General features: G+C 48.2%; 1 long non-coding RNA gene across 5 annotated transcripts in view; it reads left to right on the top strand.

The window, feature by feature from the left end:
• The window catches only part of LOC123619309 (uncharacterized), a 578093-nt gene that overhangs the window by 248485 nt on the left and 304680 nt on the right, over positions 1–24928 (top strand). For all 5 annotated transcript variants that reach the window (XR_012503694.1, XR_012503693.1, XR_012503691.1 and 2 more), the window contains one exon: positions 5045–5202. This is a non-coding gene — a long non-coding RNA (uncharacterized LOC123619309). The remainder of the gene's footprint in view (positions 1–5044; positions 5203–24928) is intronic.

Below are 24928 nucleotides of genomic sequence, written 5' to 3'. Positions count from 1 at the left end.
TAAACAAAAAACTGAAAACACCAAGCAAATAATAATACAATGAGTGCTCAGATCTGGCTTAAATTGTGGAGGGTTGCAGAAATGACTGAAGTTGGGGAGAACCCGTCCTAAAAGAATGTGTTTTCCATCCCTTTAATGATCCGGCAACTCTTTTTTTTCTCGTTCTCTTCCTTGCTCTGCTCCGTGATCACCAAGCTGCCCTTTGATTGCCTCAGAGCCCAGAGCATCTCTGCGTGATGGTTAGTTAATGAACAATCCTGTCTTTACCCATAAAACCATATCTGGCGCCAAGCGCTCGTTTGACACTCCTGACGCTTTTAGAGACCAACTTGGAGGTGGCCGAGGACCCTCGCAGGAAGGCGTTTCCCTGGAGATGTGGAGTCAGGGGAGGAAAGACGAATCTCAGAGTTTGAGGTCCTGAGGATGGTTTTGAGGGGAAGGCTATGACTTCCAGGCCAGACTCGCCAGAGTGCTGTGCTCTGAAACGGGCTGCTTCCACCCTCTCAGAGGGCAATCCCCCTGGCCTTAAGTAGTCCTTAAAACACCAAACAACATTAGCTCCCACAAATGAGGGAGGTTTAAACCTAAACCCAATTACAGCCAAGAGTGGCGAGGCGGCCAAGGTGCTGTAAAGAAATGATGTTATTATGTCCAAGGGATGCCATTAAAACTCTGTTTACAAACCAAATGTGCCAGAGAATGGGTCAGGGGAAGAATTATTAGCAACAGAGCTATTTGATCTCTTTTATGATCCAGTGAGTCACGCTGCTTCATGCTCTAGAAGGTGAATAATGAAAACCTCAAGCCTGTTGATTTATAAACAGGCCCAGAATTCCCTGTTCTTTAACCTCACATGCCCTCTTAAGTGTGACTTACCCTAAATCAAATGTGACATCAGATGCCACTGGGCCTCTCCCTCCTCCCGAGAGGTAATTGAAGAGGTGATTGGCGTATAGGGCGCATAAAATTCCCGTTCAGGATGATGGATGGCTGGGGGAAGGGTCAATGGCCAGGACTTAGAGACACAGCTTTGTTTCTATGTGCCCCTTATCTGCCGGGCTTGAGAAGCCAAAGCTGTCTTTGTTCAAGCTTCCGGGTTCTCAGTAGACCAAGGAGAAGAGAGGCTTGGGGTGGACATGACCCTTTGTCCTAATGGCCACTGTCTTGCCTCTCTTTACTCCCGATAAAGATGTTATGAGGAGCTGGACCAGTCAGGGTTTCCATGTCAGCTCCACCCATTACTGAATGCAACCCTGAGAAGGTTACTTATGACCTCTGAGCCTCAGTTTCCACATCTGTACAATGACACAGCCATGGTTTAGTGTTTGCTAACTATGCTAGGATGCTTGATACGTGCCATGTGCCAACTTATTCCAGGCTCAGACCAGCGTTATCATGACTTCTAAGAACTTTGAGTCTGTTCATGTATTTAATCCTCACAACGGCAGTATGAGGCAGCGCTAAGATCAGGATCCTGCTGGAGAAAGACCCTGGGACACGATTTGAGTGTCAGTGGTCGATTTGGGAGATCTCAGGATGCTTCGTAAGAAAGTAAGACTGCAAAGGGAAGAAGCCGGTGAAGCCACAAGGCTTGCCTGACAGTATCAGTGTCCCTACAGTGGGCACCTGGGCCGACGTCTCCATGGGGTCTTTAGGAGGAGCGCACAGGATGCACTGTGTTGTCTCACCAGAGAGCAAGGACGTTGGGGGTAGTTCTGGGTCAACTCTAGCCGTCATGGTGGGTGGAGGGCTCTTCTCGGAGTCTTAATTCCTGGCGCTCCTAGCCTACCCCATGTGTAAGCCACGTGGGTCCCTGGGCTCAAAGAAACCTCTCTGGCGAAGGACTGCAGATGCTCGCAGTTGGAAGCCATTGGGTTGGGCTGCCTGGGACTGGTGTGGAGAGGGTGCGGGCATGTCCACACAGCATCCGCTGCCTGTGCGTGTCAGGGATGAGAGGACTGAGCCACAGAGAGTTTGGAGTCATCCCAGAGCTTCCCCAGCTGGCAAGTGGCGGCAAGGTCCACTGGTGGTCTGATTTCAGGGTCCACCACGAAATCTTCTGGGCTCCGTGTCGTGACCCTTCAGGGAAGGCATCTCTCTCCCATTTACAAACACAGTATCTGAAGTTTAGAGAGGAGAATGGAATGTGTCCCACAACAAAGTAGCCTCTGTTCTAGGATTGCAGCTTGGCTGCCACTGACTTGGAAGCTGGGGTCAGCCTGAGCACGCTGCGCTCCGTTGGCCTGCCCAGGGGCCCCCTGGGTTGCCCCGAGTAAGGGCAGTGTCCCAGTGCCTCGAACCAGATGCTCAGGCTACAAGGGTGGGCAGAAGGCACATTCTGTCTCTTTTCCTTAAGGTCTGCGTCATGGCTGGAGGTGAGGGGAGGCCATTGTCAGTGCTTGGCCTGGGGGCCCACACCCTGGGCCCCCTCCAAGGGGCTGACTCATAGCCCTGGTCCCCTCCAATCTGGTTCCAGTCCTAAAGGCTGCGGGACTCAGCCCTTCCTTCCATCCCCCATTGTCACCCAGGTCATCCCTCATGTTTTCGGGGGCAGGTCGAGACCTCTGCACCTTTGAATCAGACCTGGCTGGAAAGGCAGTAATTATGTGTCCTAAAACGGAGGTCTTGGAGCAGAAACGCTCCCTCCTCCCCTCCTTCCCCTCTGCCTCCCCTTCACGGAGTGGTGCAGAGGCCGTGGAGGTTGCACGGGGCTCAGCAGCACCCTGGCAGCGAGCTGCCTTGGGAGGCCGCACAGCACTCACAGACGCTCTGGACACGCTGCGGTGTCCTGGCCCACATGCTAGGCCGTGCCCAGCGCCCTTCCCGGAGTCGTTTGTCGTTGTACTTACGACTCACATCACCTCCTGAGTCAGCCCGTTACCCTGCCGAGCCAGCGGCCTGGCTGTTTTCATGCAAAGCCAGCAAAAACAGGCCGCCTGGCGGAGCTGGAAAAACGTACAGGTTTCCGAGCCTTTTCTTTCCTGCAGAAATAATAAATGATAACAGCATTGAGGCCAGCCGGGGCCGGGTGATGACAAGGAGCAAAAACGAAAACTGTTATCTTCCAAGCCCTGGGCTGGGAGATCAGGCCCGGCTTTGGCACACATTTCCTTGGTGCCCTTGGGCACGTATCTTCCCCACTCTGGGTCTCCTCTGTTTTCCCATCAGTAAAATGGAAACACTGGGTGAGAAATCAATCTGAAGTTGTTTTCCAAACTTTGTGGATTGTGTCTGTTTCCTGGGGCTGCTGTGATAAAGAACCGTATTGTGGGTGGCATAAAACAGCTGAAATTTATTCTCACTCCGTTCTGGAGGCCACGGTGGCTTCAGTGGGGAAGAAATTGAGGAAACAAGAGCAGGGACCGGGATTAACTGCAGCCAGGGCCGACACTAAGTGGGGATGCAGTGATGCTACAGGTTGGCAGAAGATCAGGGGACCAACCCACTGCCCGGAGATGCCCCTGCCCACGCGCTCCCTTGTCCGCCGGCTTCCGTGTTAATAGCTGATTTATTCAGTTTTTCTGTTACTGGAATTTCTGACCGGTTTTGGCTACTATGCTGAGCAATACCTGGGATCTACTGCGATGTCAGGACACCCTCAGTGAAAACTTAGGCCAAGTTGGCTGAATCTTACTTTCCCCCATATGCTGGCCCTACAAAGATCGTAAACTCCACCAATGTATTACCAGTGCCTGACTGAGGGAATTAGGGGCCAGAGCATGTAATAGATGCTCAATAAATGTTTGTTGAATGAATACATAAAAGCTCTGACAAAGCTGATGACAAAATTAGCAAAGGAAGCCTTGAGAGCAGCCCTGCGTGCACCAAAATACTCTCTGGAAACACTGAAAGCTTTTTAATTGTGTTACCATGCATTCTAGAAATAGCCATCTTGTAACGTGGGGTGTGTCCGATAGTTTTGCAGCCACTGACATTGTCCCCCGTTGTCCCCGTTTTTCAGCTGAGGCTAATGACACTGAAAGAGGCTGAATTCTTGCCCAAAGGCATATAGAAAAATAAGTGACAGAAACTGAAACCCTGGCCACACCTTCCCAGCAGGGCTGGGCTTCTTCTCTATGAGAATCGTGTAATTTATCTCTTAGCACCAAGTCCCCTGCATAATCACATATTTCTTTGTGTGATTATGTAAGTGATGGCTGTCACCCCCCACTAGACTGGGAGCTCTGTATTGTTCAGTCACCTACCACGGTTTGTGGCACTAGTAGGTGTGTGCTGTAGGCAGCTTCCAGGACAGCCCCCCGATGGTCCTTGCTTTTTGGTGTTCGTGCTCTTGGGTGGAGCTGGCCTCTGTGTGCAGTAGGGTGCTGTGAAAATAACCAGGGTTTGCCGTATACTGCAACTTCCACCTTGTTCTCTCTTGGGTCACTTCAGGTAGCATGGAGCACTCAAGAAAGATGTGCTGGTTCGTGCACAATGCGTCACAAAAGTGTCTGGCTCCCTCTGCGTTATTTTTGGAGGTTCCACCTTATTTGGTCAGTCCTGACTTTGTGTTGTGTGTCTTCACTGCTACACCTGCAGTCCCCAGGGTTCCCTCTCCTGAGCTGGTGAAGTGAACTTGTGCTCCACGAGGACGTGCAGCCGCCAGGACCCAGCCCCTCCCTCCCTCTCCCCCTGCCCCACCCCTCGTCGGCGCCTGCCTCCCCTGCTTGGACAGGTGAGAGCTCGCTTTCCTTCTGCTCACAGCTACCAAGTCCATGTTCTCCAGGGTAAGGGGGACCCCTGGAGAACCCATTCCTTGCCCCTCGGTTGGCAAAGGAACCTGCTCTCGCCCCAGTTTTGGAACTCAGATATCAGTCCTGAACCAAATGAAAACTTAACTCCACCGTTCCCCTGCACTGGGACCTCAGACATGTCACGAAGTCTCCCCGAGCCTCAGTTTGCCCATCTGTAAAAACGGAACCATTACAATTCTTACCTTCCAGTAAGCCCCGGAACCAGACGGTATCTGGTACCAGACTTGATCCTAGTAAGTGCTTTGGAAATACCATGTGGGTCACTGTTGTGTCTGCCTTCATTATTTCAGGTGCTGAGTGGTACCTCTTGTTCCTGGAAGATTGGGTCCTCATGGAAGAGATGCTCTCCATAAGAGAGGAGTGGGCTCTCCTTCCCACACACGCCATCCACAGCGCTCCCTTGAACTTCAAAGAGAAGCCCCCCACCAGGAAGCTGGACTTGTTCTAAGTAAGGAGAGGGGAGAAATATGGGAGCTGCAGCCACAGCCTGTGAGCAGCTGTGTGATATCACACCAGGGTGGCCGAGGCTTCGGGACGGGCCTGTTTACTCCTCACAGATAATATCTCGAATGGACTGTGGGGAAGCGCGGGAAGGACGCTCGGGGTCAGCCTTCACCTTTGTAGTTGTTTAAATATCAATTATAAGGCATCTGAGGCTGATTTGGACGGGGGGTGTGGAGTGAGTGATGTGTTTGAAGAGATTCCATACATCCACTTGGAAACTTCATTTAGAGCATCTTAAATCTCTTAACAGAGTGGGGTATTCTCAACCGTCATTTTTTTCCCAGTTAAGAAAGCTTTAGGCAGCTCCTCAATAGTAACGGATTGTTGAAAGCTCTTTCTAAGATACTAGATGCCTTCTCCATCCTGGTTAAACTTGCTGTGGAATGTATAATACAAGACGGAGCTTTCTTGCTCGTTTAGAGTGGTGGCCCGGTGCTCATTGGGTTTCAGGAAATAAGAATTCCATAGATGGAGATGTTGGGGAAATAACTTTGTATAAAGCACTTCAGTGGTTTTCTGAACTGTAGAACTTCCCGGAGCCTGTCAAATGTGCACAGGCATCTTGTGATTTTTATCGCCCCTGAGAAGAATCCAGTAGGTCACAGTTATGCAACTTCCTTTGGACCATAGGATCTTTAGTTTGTGGAGTATGCTGTGGGATCAGCATTGTGGGCAACACTTTAGTCAGGGCTGCTTCATGAGAAAAACTAGGCAAAAGACGTAGGGCAATGCATACGGCATGCAGGCGGTGCTCGATAAATAGCAAATACCGTTGTTGTTGTTATAGACGGGGTTGAACGTCAAAGTCACCTCCAAGTCTAAAAGTCTGTGATTCTAGTTATAGTGATATTGCAAGTAAAAAGTGATGTGGGCTTGTTGGCTTGGGAGAAATTAAAGAAAAAAAAAAAAGCAAATCATTAATAAGACAAGTCAAATAATCCTCCGGGAAGACTCCAGGGAACCCATTTGAGCACTTGGAGGAAATGTGTTGTCTTGGAAAGGTGGCGTATTTTGGTGGAACTTGGGTTGGACCCCTGTCCTATTGGTATGTGCATTAACTATGACCGTATGGAAACCACCACAGTGCTTGGGTCCTGGGCTTCCTGACTGTCAAACATAGACGAGAGATGAAAAAACCACCTTGTCACTTGAAGTGTGGTCCGCAGACAGTAGCGGCACTGAAATCGTCTGGGGACTCTTTCTTGGAGAGAGCGCCTTCTCCTTACCTCTTCCGGGTCTTGTTTGGCGACTTGGTAAAATGACCACTTGCTTGGCCAGATGTGCTGAGACAATCTGGAACTCCAAGTCAAGGGCTGGGGCTGATTCCAGTCTTCATTCGTTGTTCTGACTCTCTAAAGAGAAAAACCTCATTAACCTGAAAGACTAGTGTTCCTGCTTTCAACTCTGAGTTTCCCGTCACCTCCGTGATCCCTCGCACTCTCTTTCTCTCTCCCTCTCTCTTCTTTTCCATAATAAAACAGCAGTGTAATCAGACTCTGGAATGTGCCTTGGCAGAAGGAATAAACTCAGGCGGCTTGGTTTATTAGCTGTTTCCATGGGAGAGAACTCTTGGGGCCAAACAGATATTTACAAATACTGAAATATTGTGCTGATCCCCAGTCATGTCATAGCTGTCTGGAGATAAACAGCTTCTCAGAGAAGTTGTGCTTTTTTTTTTTCCCCCTACATCCTCTCCTCTGCTCCCATCATCTGTCCTGCTCTCAGCTGGATCATCCTATAATGAGAAGGTCTCCAGAAGAAATTCTTCACTGCCTTTGGAAGTTCAGGATTTACTAACTTTGAGGGAGGAGAGTATCATTAGGGTTTTGAAAGATGAATGGTTTGATATATTCAGTGGTTTAGCCAGCCGAGAGCCTTTGCGAGCAGAGGTGAGTTCCCCATAAGAGGTGCTTTTAGCCTCGCAGCTCCTCAGAGTGGTCAGAGGACCAAATTCAGAGTGATTATATTAGCCTCTTTCTGTTCCCAGTATTTATTCATTTGACAAATGTGCATCGAATCCCCTGCACATACAAGGCTATGTATTCAGCACTGGAGTTAGTGTGTTGTATCTGTCAGAGTCTGGACTGAACACAGACATCATGAAAAGTTCTTCAAACAGAGAGAATTTAGTGCAGGGAATTGAATCCCTAGGTGATGGAAGAGCTGAAGAGGCAAATGGGAAGGTGAGGCAACTCAGCGATTACTAACCGCAGGAAGTCACTACTACCTCTAGGGAAAAGGGACAAGAAGAGAAGCTTGGGTCACTAGAACCCAGGAGCCAAGACCTCCAAGTGGGGCCAAGGTCAGTTTGCTGCTGCCAAAGCAGGATGGGTGGGTGGAGTGAGAAATACCCTGGGCTTCTTCCTCTCCCCTCCCCCTAGTCTTCCATCAGTGCCTCCCATTGGCTGAGCCTAGCAGGAAGCTAGAAGGCAAAGGAGCTTGGGAAACGTAGTTCCCTCTGATTTGGAGGCGGTTCAGGGCTGGCACAAGTGGAAACGGGGCCTGCGTGGTCCTTGCTTTCCTGGAAAGTTGTGGATGCTGACTGTTGCCTGGCACCACCTATGTTCTTGACACCCATCTCCCAAATCAAAGTGAGTAAGAGATCATGGCCTTCCAATTTTTTTTCTTTTAATCTGAAAATTTGGGAATTTGCCAAAGATAAAGTAAGTTCATGTTTCAGAAAGAAATCCACTTAATGGATGAGTAAAAACTTGATGAATGAGTTCACAGTGGCATCCCCTTCGCTTTAGATCCCCAAACTGAACTTAGCACTGGGGCTTCCTCCAGCTCTGAAAACGCCTTTCCCTGTAATAATAAGAACTAACATGTTTTGAATGCTTGATAGGTCCTGGTCCTGAGTGCTTTCTGTGCAATAACTCATTCCACCTTATCCCATTAAAACGCATTGCGTCAACCCTATGAGGTAGCTACTCTCATTATACCCAGTTTATAGATTAGCAATGCAAGGCTTAGAAAGGTTAAATCACTTTTGCTTATCAATCACATTGTCAGGAAGTGGTGGAGCTGGACTTGGAGAAAGTTAGCCTGACTTCAGAACCCACATACTGAGCCACATCTTGACACTGTCTCTACTCTGTTTGTCTTGCACGTGGAGTTGCATAATGCAAGTGTATTCAATCGTGTGACAGGTAAAAGGAAAAGACACTATCTCAGGTAGGATGTAGTTCAGCTGCTTAAGGAGCAATTCCAAATAACGGTAGCTTAAATGAGGTAGATATTTCTTTTGCATGTAAGGGACTGTGCTGGCTGGTGTGGCAACTCTGAACCTTGGAGTTTTCATGGCCTCGGTTTCCTTCTGTCTCTTTCTCATCACCATCCTTTAGGGTGTTTTCGCTGTCGACACTTTTCAAGGTATTTCACCACCAAGCCTGTAGTTCAGCTGGTGGAAAGAAGACAGTGAAGGCTGGAACGGCATGGTTGGGAAATCGCACACATTTGTCTCCATCCCATTGTTAGATACTCCCATTGTTAGATACTCCCACCTAGCTGCAAGGGAGGCTGGAAATGGGCAGCCCACCTCGAGTCCGACTGTTCTGTCAACACGGTAGAAAAGAAAAACTGACGTTCAAAGACAGCTGTGGTCTGCTTTCAGACACCTTTCTTTTGACTTTAATTTTGAAAAGCTTTACCATGTTTCATCTTAGGTAACGTACAAATCTTCAGTTTGGGCCAGTTTTGTCTGCAATGGACACATGAGGCAACTGAGGACAAGGATTTGAAATTATCTCCTCTAGGTCATCAACTGTGTCAATTTTGTGGGAAACGAGGTTTGAATGGGAATTAATTTTATAAGTGGCCATCCACTTATGAATTCTTCTTTATATTATAAATGGCTTTTTGCTTCCAGATATAACCTCATTACTGCATTAGAGCGGATAATAAATTCTAATGTAATGAAGACCCCAAGCCTATAAACACCCTTCGTTTGATGCTCAGTGCTATCCAACTGTTAGGAATTATTACTGAGAATATTACCCCACTCAATTTTTGGACATTTACACAATTTCAGCAAGTCTGAACTAAATAATTCATATGAAACAATAAAAAAAAATTAGTGTCAGAGCTCAAGTGTCTGGAGGATTTAGTTAAGAATATTTGTTTTTGTGGACAGAAAGTTAGTCTAGCTCAAGCCAAGAGGATTAAATGCAGCATACACTGCATGATATCCTGTGTATTCAAGGGTTAGAAAACAAAGTTGAGGAGATCCTCTTAACTGGGAGTTCATTGTCTGTCTCATGGTGTCCAGAGTTGTGTAGGGAAGCAAACGTTGTCATGATGTGAAAAATAATTACCAGTAAACTCATGACTTACACACATACCCCCCCACACACACTTTATACAGGCATAATTGTCCACCAGTGCACCAACATCTTTATTGGACACCCTCCCCAAAGATGGCCAGAGGCTGTAAGTATCAAACAGTCCAATGCAAACAGAATGCAAATGCTGGCAAAGCAGAATTGCAAATCTTGCAAAAGATGCAGGATTTCATCAAGTGGATGAAAATTTTGCCGGAGAGCGGCTCTCGTTACAAGCATAGCATTTGGTGGATGAGAATGTGGTAGCATCAGGCCAGTTGACAGGGCAGGTGCTTCAAACCAGAATGATTTGTGTATCAAAGGATTACGAGAAGCCCTTTGGAAAATTGATGGGGCCCTCCAGTATTTCTGAAAAATGACCCTCTTTATGCTCCTGCCGCAAAAAGTCATACGCGAAGGGGAAGTGTCATGTTGTGGTGTCATATTATCTATCTACCTACCTATCTGTCTGTCTAGATGGTCTCAGAAAACTTGCCAAAACTTGATCCAAGCTTTGTTCGTTCTGAGAATTAGAACGTGGGTTGACATTATGGCTGGACTGTTGTTAGATAACATAAAATAACTTGCTTGGATGTGATTCTCAGTTTGAAGAGTTTTCAACCCCTTAGGGTCGCTTGAATGTTTTGTTAGATGGTGGAGTTTGTTGGCCGTTCCCTCTTCCCAGGTGGGGATGGCGAGCTTGACTTGCCTGTCGGTCATACAGCGTGAGCTGGCTGGAAGGGATTGCGGGGCAAGGGAGCATGTGATGGGGGACCATCCATTCTTGGCACTGTCTGGGCACTGGAGTAATAAGGACGATGCTGATAACAAAAAGAATAACCACAAACATTAATTGGGCCCGTATTATGTTGTAGGCAGGACGCCAGCCACTTTGAGTGGGTTATGTCTTTCAATCCCCAGATAACCCTGTCAGGTAACTACTGTTCTATCCCCGTTTAACAGTTGACGTGATGACGGTTTAGCAAAGGCCCATCTTTTGCCACTGAAGTTCAACATTTAGAAGACTTAAATTCCTTCCTTTTAAAATTGTAGTGAGAACACCGAACATGATGTAACAAATTTTTAAGTGGACATTAGGGTATTGTTAACTGTACACGGGATGCTGGACAGCAGATCCCTACAACCTGTTCATCCTGCGTGACTGAAAATTTATACCCACTGAGCAGTATCTCCCAGTTTCCCCCTCCCTCCAGCCCATGGCACCCACCTTTCTACTCTTTGCTTCTGCGTTTGGGTATTTCATGTATTTATTTATTTATTTAAATTTTATTTGAAACACATCTTTCTCTCTCTCTCTCTTTTTTTTTTTTGGTGGAGGTACTGGGGATTGAACCCAGGACCCTATGCATGCTAAGCATGCACTCTGCCACTGAGCTTTATAGCCCCCACCCCGGCCTGCCCCGAGTTTGGCTGTTTTAGGTACCTCGTGTAAAAGTAATCATACAGTATTTATCTTTCTGTGGCTGGTTTATTTCATTTAGCACAATGTCCTTTGGGTTCATCCATATTGTCACATGTGTCAGGATTTCCTTCTTTTTTTTTTTTCAGGCTGGATAATATTCCATAGTATGCATATATCACATTTTCTTTATGCTAAATTCCCTTTTGATTCCTGCAAGTTGATCAAACATAGAAAAATAATTGGGAGACACAGTAGCATGATTTTGAGATCCGGATCAATCAGGATGGGCATGTTAGCTGGCTGCTAACCTTGGGAAAGTGACTTCATCTTTTAGCTTGAAGTTTGTACTTCAGAATAATTTTGATGCTTTTTTTTTTTCCTTACAGTCTCATAACCAAATCGAGCCAGTCTCCCCATCTCTCACCACCTCTCCCAAGTTTTGCTCACAGTAGTTCACATATGTACTGCATGTCGCAAAATACAAAGGATTTTACACCTGTTCTCTTATGTCAGATCCACTGTGGCTCTGTGATAGAGAAATGAATGGTTAACCCCATTCTTAGATATGGAAAGTGAAGCTCAGAGAGGGTGAGTGACTGGCCTGAGGTTACACAGCTAGTAAACATCCTTCCTCACAGCTCTAATATTACGCCTGACCCCAAAACTTCTGTTCTGCTTACCCAGCCTCGCCTCACCGCCCGTGGTCATTGTAAGCCTGCTTGACGCCTGTCTTACAGTCTTGTGGGTGGAGGCAATCACTCATTTACTCGTGCGTATTTCCCTACCAGTTTAAAAGTTAGCCGTGTGAACAAAGGGAACACTAAGTTGGTTTTCGCAGCAAGTACACCCTTAGGTCACTGAGATGCCGCTCTGTCACGAGAGGCTGGCCATGTCTCTGCTAACTCAACAGTCATTCTCTTGATGGTTTCCTTATGTATCACCCAAGCATGGCAAATGCAGTTACCCGACGACATCCGTGCCCAAAGTTGAACTTACTTACAGTAACTACACCTGCTTCTCCAGTAAGGCGCTCCTGCGTGATTGAGTGGAGCAGGCGGGAATTAGATCTGGGCCCATGATCTATACAGCCTGCCCATAGCTTAATCTATGTCAATTATTTCCACTGATCGCTGTTGTGTAGCAAAATTGAACCATGTGGCTTTTGGAAGGCCACCGGAAGGGGCAGCGGCAGGTACATACAGAAGAGGATCCTCAGGATGGCATGACTTGGCAGTTCTAAAACATGGATAGCTTTGGGGTGGGCTTGGTTATTTTTCCCATAAACTCCAAGTGCCCTTTTCCCTTTTCCTGGCATCCTGGCTACCTTCTTCTCTAGGAAGCTTTCCCTTCCCCTCCTGAAGGTACCCACCCTGTGTTAAAATATCATTCTTTGTCCATCTCTCCGACTAGACTTTCCTGGACATAAGGAGTGTGTCTTGTATATTTCTGTATCACTAGAGTGTCATCCAGTGCTTGGCACATGGCAGACACAGAGGGATTGCTAACTTGTTGAACTGGAAGTAACTGGAAAAAAAAAAAAAAGGGCCAGAAGAATATCTCCCTCCACCCTAATGCTCCATGTCCTCCCTCCCCACTGACTCACCTCTTCCTTCTCACTGATGTCAGCAGAGGGTACGGCATCTTTTGTTGTTAATAATGCATTTGGCATTCTGGAACTGGGATAGGATGAGGAAGTTAGCCCGAAATGGCCCAGAAACAAGCAACAAACTTTTTTTTTAATTGATGCATAGTTGGTTTGCAATGTTGTGTTAGTTTCAGGCGTACAGCAAAGTGATTCAGTTGTGTGTGTGTGTGTGTGTGTGTGTGTGTGTGTGTACATATATATTCTTTTTCAGATTCTTTTCCATTATAGGTTATTACAAGATGTTGAATAATAGTTCCCTGTGCTACACAGTAGTTCCTTGTTGTTTATCTGTTTTATATATGGTAGTGTATATCTGCTAATCCCAAAGTCCCGCTTTATCCCTCCCTCTCAACAAACTCTTGATCAGTGTCCAAAGCCTTTTATTCTTTCCCTTTCTTCCTTCTTTCCTTCCTCCCTCCCTCCCTCCTTTCTCTCCATCTTTAGCTCCATTTCTCTTTCTATATTGAAATCATTTTCTTCAATAGCAAATGTGTTTCCTCCTTCAGTGAGGGAGCGGAGAAGGAGAGGTATGGTCCTAGGCAATTTCAAGCTTATATTATCCAAGCTTAGGAATTCCAGATTTAAACAAACAAACAAACAAACAAACAAAACCCTCCTTTTCCTCTAATATTTTTGTAAAAATTCCAGACGAGGAATATGATTGGCTAGTTTGTGTTAATCCATCCTCCTCCTGGCCATTGGGATGGGATGCTATTATACCCAGTCTGGGTGGCCTTACCTGTACCAGTGAGCAGGAGGCTGGGATAACTGGTGATTTTCAGCCCATCAAAACCTTATGGAATGGATTTCCCATAGAAAAGAGGGAATGCTGTTGCTAGAAGACAGGTTAGGCATGGAAGCCTAGGCTGACAAAAATAACAGCTTCCATTATGCCTTTTATGCCACCATCTTGTAACTTTTGACTTTTGTGTAGTGGCTGCGTTCAGGAGTCTACGTTATGCACGATAGGAGAAACAGTCACTGGGTCTCTAGCTGGGCTGGGCTACGTTAGCTAGTCCATTGAATCTCTTTTGGGACGTGAGTTGAGTCAATGTTCCTTGTATTCAGAGCTTAACCATCTCATAGAATAGAATTGAGCCCTGCTTGGGGAGGGGAAAACATAAGTGAGTCACAGACGTCTTGATGACACAGGAACTCATTCTGGAAGTCTTCTCAGGTCCTATCAAATGGAATAGGTTATATATATATATATTTTTTTTTTTTTTTTCCTTTATGGAAATACTCTAGGTTAGTCCACTAGTTTCCCTGCCTTGAGGATGTCCGGTACGGATCTCTCTGCTGCTTATCATTCCCACAGTCCCCTTCTCTGAAGACTGAGTGATTGTCATCTGGGTGACGCTCACATAGGCAGCTACTTTAATCAAGGCTCTTTGGGGTTTGAGGAATATATGCTCACTCAAACAAGTTCAAGTTAAAAGGCTTTTAAGTTATAAGATTATTCTCAATAACAGGGAATACTATTCATATTAATGATTATTGTTAGCATTATTATTAATAATAGATGTATTTTCAGAACCCACCCCTCTCCCCAGTGCAAGAAGAAGAAGGATTCTTTGAACAATCTGGAATTGAGAACCGGGAAGCAAAAGCCACTGTTTCTCTCCGTCTGTGGAGCCCTGTGGCCTGTCTCATCTTTGCTCCCTTCTGGAATGTTCTCCATTCTTCTTTTTGCCCCTGACTTACCTGCCACTGCTCTGGATGGCTGGGCCCATGGTCTTTTCACTCCCCGTCAGGACCTCTTTACCTCCAGGGATCCCATCAACTGGCAGGTTGGTTTACTGATCCTAAATTGTTGGAGCAGCATTTATGGCTTGAATCTCATCTTGGTGGACAGAGCCTTATATGACACACGGATGACTGGCCGACGTGCAGATGGTCTTCTGTGGGTCGGGTTTCTTTCCCTGGACCGGCCTGGGACTGGGGGAGCCCATGGCCGGCAGTCTACTCATTAGAGGCTGTGGGCAGAGATTCGTCCACAACCTTTCTTACTCCAGACAATTAAGAGTAAGACTCTGGCCCGGTGTGACCCACATTTTTAATAAAATAGAAAGTATGTTTCCAGTTCAGCTGGCAAGGTCTGGATGGTCACTCAGTTCCATAAATGTATACTCAAGGCTAGGTATGTGCCAGGCACCCTGTCCATCACTAAGACTAGTCACAGGTAAATTCTTTCCTTCTTCTAAAACCCCAGAGGCATATACCCCCTCTGTAGAACACAGCCCAGTGATTTTTCATCCATTTGTAAAGGAAGGAGGTACTCGGGAGAGCAGTACCCTCTGAGGCCCTTGCAATGTCAACAGCGGTGCAGGACAAAGCATGCCTATGAATCACAGCTCATGTTCGCGTAGTGATTTATCCACAGGGATCTGTACTTTTACAAAGCTCATTCTGCGCCCTGCAGTGCTCACAATGACCTTGCAAAGGAGCTGCTGCTGTCATGACTGTAGGTGAGGGAACGAGGACCAGAAGAGTTCCAGCCCGCCCAAGGACCCCACCAGGGGGGCTCCAGCTGGAGAACTCAGCCTGGTCTGCGGCCTCCCAAATCGACCTGAGCCCTCCCCACAATAGTGGTGACGGGGGTTGGGTCGTGGCTGCTAGACCCACCCTGTATCTGTGTATTACTTGTCGTCTGAGTCACTTAAAATTCGAAGTGTTGTTAAAACATAGAGTGTTCTGTCATGACGTGAGTTCAGTTCTTCTTAATTCATCCTAGTGTTAGAAGTATTAAAATGGGACTTTCTTTTTGGCCAAGAGCCAAAAGCCATCAGTCTGAACATCTCCACCTTCCAAAGGGAGGCACTAAAACTTTGAGTGCCTGGAAGGGACCTCCAAAGAGTGGGTGGAAATGATGCTTCCAATCCTTTGCCCACAAGGGTATGTCAAGGCTCCAGGCAGACTCTCCCTCCCGCACGATCCACTTGGCCCACATCTGCTCCACGGGCAGCATTCACACGTTCTTTGCCCCCCATCCCCCCACCACTGGACCTGCAGGTCTTTATCCAAAGTGGGCGTGTCTCCTGGCTCCATCTCAGTCAGCCTCTCCTGGTGAGAGGACTCCAAGGAAACCGCATGATTAGCTTATGATGGGTCCTTATTTCCCTGGGACCTCAGCTCGAAACTGAGACGGGGAGAGAGTCCGATTTTAGCATCTTGGTACCCTTCAGTCATGCTTCCTGATTGCAAGGAACCCCTTTGGATGTGAAGGAGGAATATCTGAAATACATGTTCAAATCCAAAGATGGGGATGAGGGTGATGGTGGTGATCATGGTGGTGACGCTAATAACAGCTGCGGTTTACTGACCGTCTCGTGTTTGAGCAGGTTTCTACTACTCACGTAATCCTACTTAATTATGATCGTAGCTATATGAGGTAGAAATTGTGCTGCCCTCTTCATAGCTGTGGTACTGAGACTCGGAGAAAATAGGTAACTTGCCCAAAGTCTATGCAGGAAGTAAGTGTTGCGGGTGGAACTTCAACATTTGCCCCCACCACACGGCCCTGGGTGGGGTGAGCATCTGAGGTCGGCACTTAGAGCAGACCTGGAGTTTTTGAGTCTTCATCAGGAAGTGTCTAAGCTTTGTTGCTCTCATGACTTAATCCTTGTGAAGACTTTGCTATCAGGAATGACGTTCAGTCTTTTTTTTTTTCTTCCTTCTTTGCAGAATGAATTCAGTATGTCTGAGCACATCTCTGTTCATGTCCATATCATATCCATTTCTGCACCTATAAACATATACCTGCACCTCCATCTATGTCTACACCTATAGCTAAAGCATCTGTATCAATGTCTTTATCTGTATTATAACTTATCCTACAGGGTTTCTCAACTTTGCCACTATTGACATTCTGGACTGGATAATTCTTTATCATTAGGGGCTGTTCTGGGCATTATAGGGTGTTCAGGAGCGTCCCTGGGCTATACCCACTAGATACCAAATAGCATTCTTCCCCCACCCACCGTGCCACCAGTTATGACAGCTAAACATTTCTCTAGATATTGTCAGATATCCCCCGGAGGGCAGAACACCACTGTCCTAGAGTAATAATTTAACAACACAGGTGCTGACTCAGTTTTGGCTAAGACCCTAAATTTCAAAGGACCTCCACAATTCAAAGCAAAGTGCAAAATCACCTAGGCGAGATTTTCAAAGGAAGTGGCTGAAAACCAGTTGGTTGTCCCAATGGCCTTCATCAAAGAGGCAACTTGAAGAAGGCACCTGCTGAGGGACGCCGCAGGGCAAGCCTCCTTCACCCCCGACTTAGAGCCCAAGTCAGGATTTCTTCCCTGGTTTCTTCTGTCCATTTATTCTTGGCCCGTTCAGGAAGGGGATGGCAGCGTCCATGGTGCACTCATTTATCATTTTAGGCATTTTGTTTTTCACTCCACCGGCTACCCTGTCCCTATCTAATCAGGGGGCTGCTTCCTGTTTTTGTTCACTGCCATTTGTCCCACTGGAGCGATTTTTATCATCAAACAATATGAAAATAGAATGCTAGGAATTGGCACCCCTGTCCTGTCGAGAGGCCGTGGGGCTGGCCAGTTGGCTTGGGCAGAAGATACGGAAACGGCAGGAGACCCAGGCTTGTATTGTGTGCAGGACAAATACCAAGGCATGCCTCTGTTCCCTTCACATGGACTGCCCTCAAAAAATAAAAATAGTGATGCAGTTTGTTTAAACCTAAAGACATGTATTTACAGGCACCTCATGGTCCTTCTTCCTGGGGAGCGGGGGAGAATTTTCACGGTTTGATGGATGGGTTCCTTCTGCCATCTGGAATGTGCACAGAGGTGGGCATTCCCATTCCAGGGTGGCTCTTGACTTCCTCTCCGGTCAATGTCTGCAGCCGGGAAGGAGCCGTGGTCCTCGTTGCAGGAGAATGGCGGTGCGTGGGTGAGGACGTTGACCTCAGATCTCCGGGAAAGCAGGAAAACTCAATGACATGAAGGCCTCAAGAGTTTTTCTATAGGCTCAACGGTTGTGCCATCGCGTGACCTTAGTTCACTCGTGATCTGCCTGGTGGGAGAAGGGGTGGAGTGTTGAGTTGGTGCTCATGTGTCAGGTACCTACTGGGTGCCTGGCATCAGGTGAATTGCTTTAAGGGCAGAGCAAGGAACAGAAGGTCAAGAAGGAGAAAGCATATTCTCTATGTAGTCAACAGTTCCTTTTCTTTTTAAAAGATTCAGCCAAATTTCCATTTCTTTTACATACTCACTGATAAATCCTGCTTCTCCATCTCTTCTTCCTCATCAAAAAAAAAAAAAAAAAAAAGACCCAAGTTCAGCACCCCTAATGATCCCATTAATTACACATCGTTAGAAATCTGACCTATGGCTGTAAATATGTGGCTTGCATGCCTTTATTCTCCATCCCAGACCCATGGCAGGCATTGCTAATCAATCATGACATTCTTTCCTCCATTTGTTGCTGGGGCTTTAGCATCCTTCTCAGAGTGGCCTTCCAAAGTCAAAATTGTTACCTCCTTGTCCCGCCTGGAAGACCCCATTCCTTCAAAAACTATTGTTGCCTAAGCACATAGCAAACCAGTTGAATTAAGTCACACCAACGTGCCAACAGTTCTTAACGTTTGCTCCAGGGCACATTAGTAAGGATCAGGGAGGAGGAAGAGAGGCAGAAGCCCAAGGCATCTGTGTAGCTGAAAGCCAGGATTGAAACATGCCCCTGCGGTTGTCTGGACTGTGTCCACATCGCTTTCTCCCGCAGAGCTGGTCTTCACCTGGCACATCCAGGTGTGGCCTTCCTGCTTGTTTCCAGCAAGTGCAGGCTCTGATGGATATCACCCCACCCTGCAAGATGTGACGTGTTTTGTGGACCACCCCTGATTGTCAAGTGTGCAAAGGTGGTAGGTGGGCAGGGACAGCTGATAACAAGTTCTCCGTCTCGCCAGTGCTCTCCACACTTTTCTGCACGTTCGGGTCATGTGCAGAGGTTTTACAAGCCTTGATGCTTGGGTGCTCCCCAGACCAGTCAAATCGGAATGTCTAGGGATGGGGGCCTGGTGTTTTTTGAAGATCTCTAGATGATTCCTGTGTGCTGCCAAGTTTGGGAAGCACTGGTCTAGGCTAGATGCGTTTCTCCTGCTCCAGCAAACACGTTCCCAGCTAGACATCCAGGGATGGGACCAGGGGCGGGGGAGCAGTCGCCCTTCCTTGTCCGGCTGGGGTAGGAAGAGGGAGGAGGGAGGGGGGGGGGTCCCCTCAGGATAGAGTGGCATTGTTTTGTATCAGTTTCTGGCTTTCTAGCTTGGCTGGGCTGGCGGAACAAAGACGGCTTCATGCAGGACAAAAGCTCACTGTTTCACCTAATGAGGAACAGTTGAGAGGTCTGGAGACAGCGCCCCATCAGTGAGGGACAGAGGGCGGCAGAAGAGAGGGTTGTCGGGCCGCCTAATGAAGACCAGTTGAGAGGTGCCGGCCAGACACCAGCTCGCCTTTCTTTGTGAGCCCATCCCCACCCCGCCCACCTCGCCTGTCTCAAGGGGCTTGGCCCCGCTTCCAGAGAGAGAGAGAGAGACACGCTTAGATTCATCTGTCCCCATGACGGGTCCCGACCTCGTGCCCTCTTGAGCCGTGCCCTCTGGCCTCTGGATTTGACCTTTCCAAAGAGCCCCCAGGCCTCGGCCAGAAGGTCCCTATTGACTACCTGCTGGCGGCCACCTGCTGAAGCAGCCCCTGAGAAATTAAAGCCGGCAAATGGTTCACCGGGGACTCTTTGAGGCTCCGCTGGATGGACTGCTGTGTCCAGGGCCCGTGAACCAATCTCTCTAATTGTCTGTTGCGAGACACCCTTCCACTCATTTTTAGGACTTGGGGCTTTGTTGAACTTGGGGCCTTGTAGGAAGCAGCCTTGTGAGACCAGGAAGGAGTTTCCGGGAGGACCTCTGCAGTCCCCCCCGTTTGCCTGCAGGCCTACCTGGGGTGAGGGGAGCGTGTACAGGCAGGAGAGCTGGAAGGACTGTGCTCTCCCAGGGCGCTGGCTTACAGAAACACAGCCCCTTTGAGGCCTTTATGGGAACAAAAGGTCCACAGCTCCATAAACAGGCCTGCATTTATCCAGGCCCTTGAGTTCGTCCCTGGGACGTGGTAGAGGTTGTACCATATGCAGTTGCCATTTTCTTGGGTTAAAATGGTCAAATATTGGCAATTTCATGTGGTTGAAGCTAATAAGTGAATTTGGATCAATTGTATCTTCTCTTGAGAAAGAAGTGATGGTAAAGTAGTTATCTGTTACCCCCAAACTTAGAGGCTTAAAATGGCAGACATTTAGCACCTCCCGGTTTCTGTCAGTTGGAAGTTTGGGCTGCTTAGCTGGATGGGTCTGGCTCAAGGTCTCTTTTGAGGCTGTGGTCAAGATGTCCGCTGGGGGCTGCCATCTCATCTGAACGCTAGACTGGGCCTGGAGGCTCCACTTCCAGGGTGGTGCCCTCACGTGGTTGTTGGCAGGAGGCCTCAGTTACGCGCCAAATGGACCTCTCCATGGGGCTGCCTGAGTGTTTCATAACATGGCAGCTGGTTTCCCTCTGAATGGAATGATCCAAGAGAGAGCGAGGAGGACACTGCATTACGTTTCATGACCTAGTCTTGGAAGTCACACTCTTTATCTGCAGTATCCTGTTGGTTCTGCAGATCAGCCCTATTCAGCATAGGAGGGGAGCACACAAGTGTGTGAATGCCAAAAGCCAGGGTCTTTGGCGCCCATCTCAGAGGCTGGCTACTGCCGAGGGACCTCTTTTCCTATCTTCTTCTGCAGTGTAATGATCTGCTGCTGCCCCGGCCCCTTCCCCTCCACACATCCTGATGCATCTCGGTGTTACTGGGAGGCTGAGTCCCGGTCACCTGTCCCCCTCCTCTGCTTTACTAAATAGGAGTCAAGCTAGCTAGGAGCGCTTAAAGCTTGTAGCCGGAGAAGTAGCGGGAAGAGACAGCGTCGGCGAGCACAGATGTCCTTTGCCGTTCAGCTTCCAGGATTCTGGTGCCCAAATCCTCCTTTAAGGGAATTTCACATCTGACACAGAGGAGCGTGGGCACGGCATTTATTGTGTGATTAGTATCACATCAGATATCGTTAAGCCTCCCAAGAGACTTAGACGTTTCCCCACCGACAATCACACGTAAGCCCAGAACAAGGCAGGGAAAGCTGCTCATATTTACTGGGTACTCACTGTGTGCGGGGCCCTTGACCGGAGGCTTTGCCTGCCTTATCTCATTTGATTCTTATAATAACCCCAGACTCTGGGCACGGTTATTATCCTAGTTCCTAGAAGATGAGATTCAGGGAAGTTGGAGCCTGTCCACTCTCACATGGCTGTGGAGGGTTAGCATTAGTAAAGTGTGTGACGTCGGAGTCTGAGCTCATCCCCGCGGTAATGAGCCAGTTTGAACGAAGGGGAGAGACGCTGAAATAGAAGACCCCTAAGATCCATTCCACATTGTGACTCAGTAGTCCCAGACTTTGGTTCCTGCCGTGTCGTTGTGGGTCAGGCTCTCTGGAGGCTGCCTCTGAGATGGAGATTAGCACGCCAGAGGTTTATTACAGGGAACTCTTGGGGTCAAGAGCTGTGGAAGGGAGGGGAAGAAACGAGGACTCGGTGGAGGAAGAAACTGAGCTGCAGTGCAATCACGGGGAGGGCCTCATCCAGCCCCGGGGGCCTCTGGAGCCGAGGTGGTCCTTCACAGATGTCCCATGTTGGGCTGAGGACCCTGATCTTGATCAGCCACTGAGTGTGGACCCCAACCGTCTTGACCCTCTTCCATCTTGGAAATTCCCAGAGAGGGCTGACCCCTGAGGACCATCCTGCAGTGGCACCACCAAGCCATGGTGACAGTAAGTCCTCACTTATGAAAAGGGGTCTGAGAGGCACATCCCAGCGTTCCGTGTCAGTTTCTGACGTACTTAAGGAAGTCATACTTATTCACAGCCCCAGACTCAGAGGTGCACATCCAGACATAAACACACACTCCTGCTGCACTTGTAACTGGCAGCTCCAGGCAGCCCTGGAGAATCAGTTCAGCCGAAGGAACTCACCTGAGTGCTCAGAAGAGGAGAGAAAATCCATCTGAGAGCTTCACGGGAATTTCTTTCTTCTGAATTGGCCCCACTGAGCAGCGCTAAACCCTTCTATTTCTACCCTCAGCACAGAGATACCCAACCAACCAACAGAATATCTACACGCAAGGCACATAATCTAACGGCATATACAGAACACACACCTATGCGCAGACGCGACCTGCTCACACGCATACACTAACAGGTGCACACGATAGCCAGACGTGTGGGTGCCCATGTCCACAACAGGTGTGCGCCCACTGAAACGCAGAGCACAGCTGTATACACTCAGCATGTCTTCATGTACGTACAGATGGTGGAGTTGCTCTAAAGTCGGTAAGAAAAATCTCTTTAAGATGGAATTATCTTTGAAAAATCGATTGAGTTGGCCCATGATGAGAAACACAGGGGGAACCAGACCGGTTATGGGAACAACAGAGGCACATCTTAGACCTGAAGCCCTCCCTGGGGTGTAAGATGTTCACGGAATAGAATGGTGTACAGAGTTCAGCCTGTGCCATTCCCTTTCTCTCTTTGTCAGTTCTTTTCTCTCTTGCTTCCCCTGTCTTTCTCATCTTCTGTCTCAATAGTTAGTGTCAGAGAAACAGACATGTGGTGTTTCTGAACTACATCGTGTTAACACACACACACACACACACACACACACACACCCAACGGTGGCAGAGAATTCCAGTAAAGAAGGAGAGGCAAGAATTCCTGCCTTTACCTCTCTGGCATCCCTTCATCCGAGCCCCAAGTCACCAGATCAGTGGAGAGGAGCCCACAGCCGTGGAGCCACTGTCCTCACCGGCTCCACACCAGGGGCACGGAGTCTGCAAGCCTACTTGTCACTGGGAGGACGGGGTGGAAGGCGATGGCCAGGCTCTGCCGTAATTGCCAGCCGGCCTCTTCCCCCAGGAGCAAACACTTTGTAAGCCTGAAGCGGCCACATCAGATCTAGTAAGGCTGCCTCCTCCCTTCACCCGGAGTTGAGACAGAGCTTTCTTTTCCCTTTCTGATCTTCTCCTTAAGCCGTTAACTCTTTCTTTCCCTTTCCCCCTTGGTGGAACCCTCTCTCTTTGGCTGTTCACCTCCTGTTGTTTTGAACAGACCATCCCTGTCCCCACTTCTCCAAGGTCACCCCTCTTCTCTCTCTGGAAGCTCCGTCCTGACAGTAGGGCTGCCCATCTGTGAGTTCACCCTTCATTTCTCATCCAGGGCTCCCTTCTCTCCCTAAGTCCCATCTCCACACTACCCTCCTATGGGCTGCTTTCTCACAGCCTGTAACTCTCAGGCCAGGGGATTAACGTGGTGATTCATTTGCAAAATTCCTTGAGTGAGGGATGAGGAGAGAGGAGAGCCCAGAGAGACCTTCGTCCCTGAATACTGAGTGGGGATGCCCTACATTAAGCAAATGACAGAATAAGCCCTAGGGGTCTGGAGTTGGGGGGAGGTGACTGGACGTGTTGAGTTTCCTTAGGGGATATTGTCATCCTGGAAAGTTCCAAGATTTCCTCTCCATCCTCTGCCCAACGCGTATGTACAGCCTGTTCCGTGTTTGTCAGCAATTTAACTCTCAGCTGTACCCCAACCTCCCCCAGCTCATCTACCTTCTTTCAAGACCTCCTAACCCACATGGCAATACCTGTTGGCCCCGTCGGTAACCACTTGATGATACTCAGAAACAGCAATGGACAAAAGACCAAAGGAACCGTCTTCCTGTATCAGCCATCATGGAAGGGGTAAGGTAAAAAAAAAAAACACCCCCAAAAACCAGGAAGAAGGCATGGAAACAGAAAGGGTGATCGAAGTCTCTCCCCAGTCCGACTTAGGCCATGATAGTTACGATTTGAAATTAATACTCCTAAAGATTTCCATAAGGATAACTCTACCTGTAGTTCCTTCCATTGTAGGAGCTTCTTTTTCTTTTTTTTTTTTTTCTTAGGTTGGGAAGTGCTTATCCAACAGCACTCACCCTTTCCTGGATGGCTTAGTATCCCATGCCATCTGTAAGCCAGCCAGCCTGGACCAGAGGCGTGGTTTGTTGACTGTGTAACATAAAAGAAGGGGGCCTGAGGAATGTTGCCTCACGCCTCTCTAGCCCTTCCCTTAATACTGGCATTTCGAGGGCTCCAGAACACGCGGGAGGAGGGAAGTGGCAGTGTCCCTTGGGTATGGTAAAAGTGCGTCGGGAATGCCTGCAGGGAGATTGTGGTACCTGGGTTGTGTGACCCCCTCATTCCAGTTGAGACACTGTAAGAAAACCCCAACTGAGACACACAAGAAAAGGTCGGCTGCGTTTTCTTGGAAGGCTGAGATCCTGCGCAAATAGCCTGTGGGGAATGTGTTCTTGTGTCTTTGCTGTTGATGCATCCAAAGTCTCAAGGAGCTGGGGAAGCTGAGATAACGAAAGAATAAGAACAAACGTGTGACAGTAGGGAAACTGGTAAGGTGGTGACGGAGGCGCCCTCCCCTCTCCCCCAGGCATCTTCCCTTCGTTCCAGCTGTTGGCTGAAAAAGACTTCAGGGCGACATTCTAAATTGAAGTCCAGAGTTCAACCAAAGAGTCCTTGCCCCAGATTTTCTAGTCTCCCATGGTTTACCCCTCTCCACTTAAAGCCCCCCCCCCCCGTGCCTTTTATTGACTCTGTTTCAAAAGGGTGTCAACAAGCCATTGGAGATCAATACGCATTAGTCCACCTGTTTTCGTTCTGAGGCGCTGCCTTCAGCATATGGCTTGCGGTTCTTCTGACTGATTACTTCAAGCGCCGCCATTTTGACTTTGAGTCGGAGAGTCTCTCGCCTTACCTGCAGTCACAATTTAACTGTAACCAACCTGGTTTTTCATAAGAGCTCGGATGGACCATTGCTTTGGCCAGACCAGAGAAGAAGGTAGCATGCTCCAATCCTGAAGTTCTCAGACCAGGAATATGTTCTCTGGTTCCTTGACTTGGTTCTTCCCTTTGGGTGCCACTAGCTCGCCAGTCTAGCCCAGTGCAAATTCATTTATTTATACAGGAGTCCACAGGGCTGTTTTACCTTCTTAAGCGAGATGCCAAAGCAGTTAGCTGAATGTGGGAGATGAGCTGCTGTGTAATGAAACCAGGGGGAGACTAATTCAGAGGTGACCCCCAGTCCCTGCAAATGCACTGCTGGTCACTGATGAGAAACTCTGCAGGGCACCAGCACCTGCGCT

Source organism: Camelus bactrianus, chromosome 32, assembly GCF_048773025.1.
Source record: "Camelus bactrianus isolate YW-2024 breed Bactrian camel chromosome 32, ASM4877302v1, whole genome shotgun sequence".
NCBI classification, from domain to species: domain Eukaryota; kingdom Metazoa; phylum Chordata; class Mammalia; order Artiodactyla; family Camelidae; genus Camelus; species Camelus bactrianus.
Note: the sequence above shows the minus strand (reverse complement) of the source record. Positions and strands in the feature narration are given on the sequence as shown.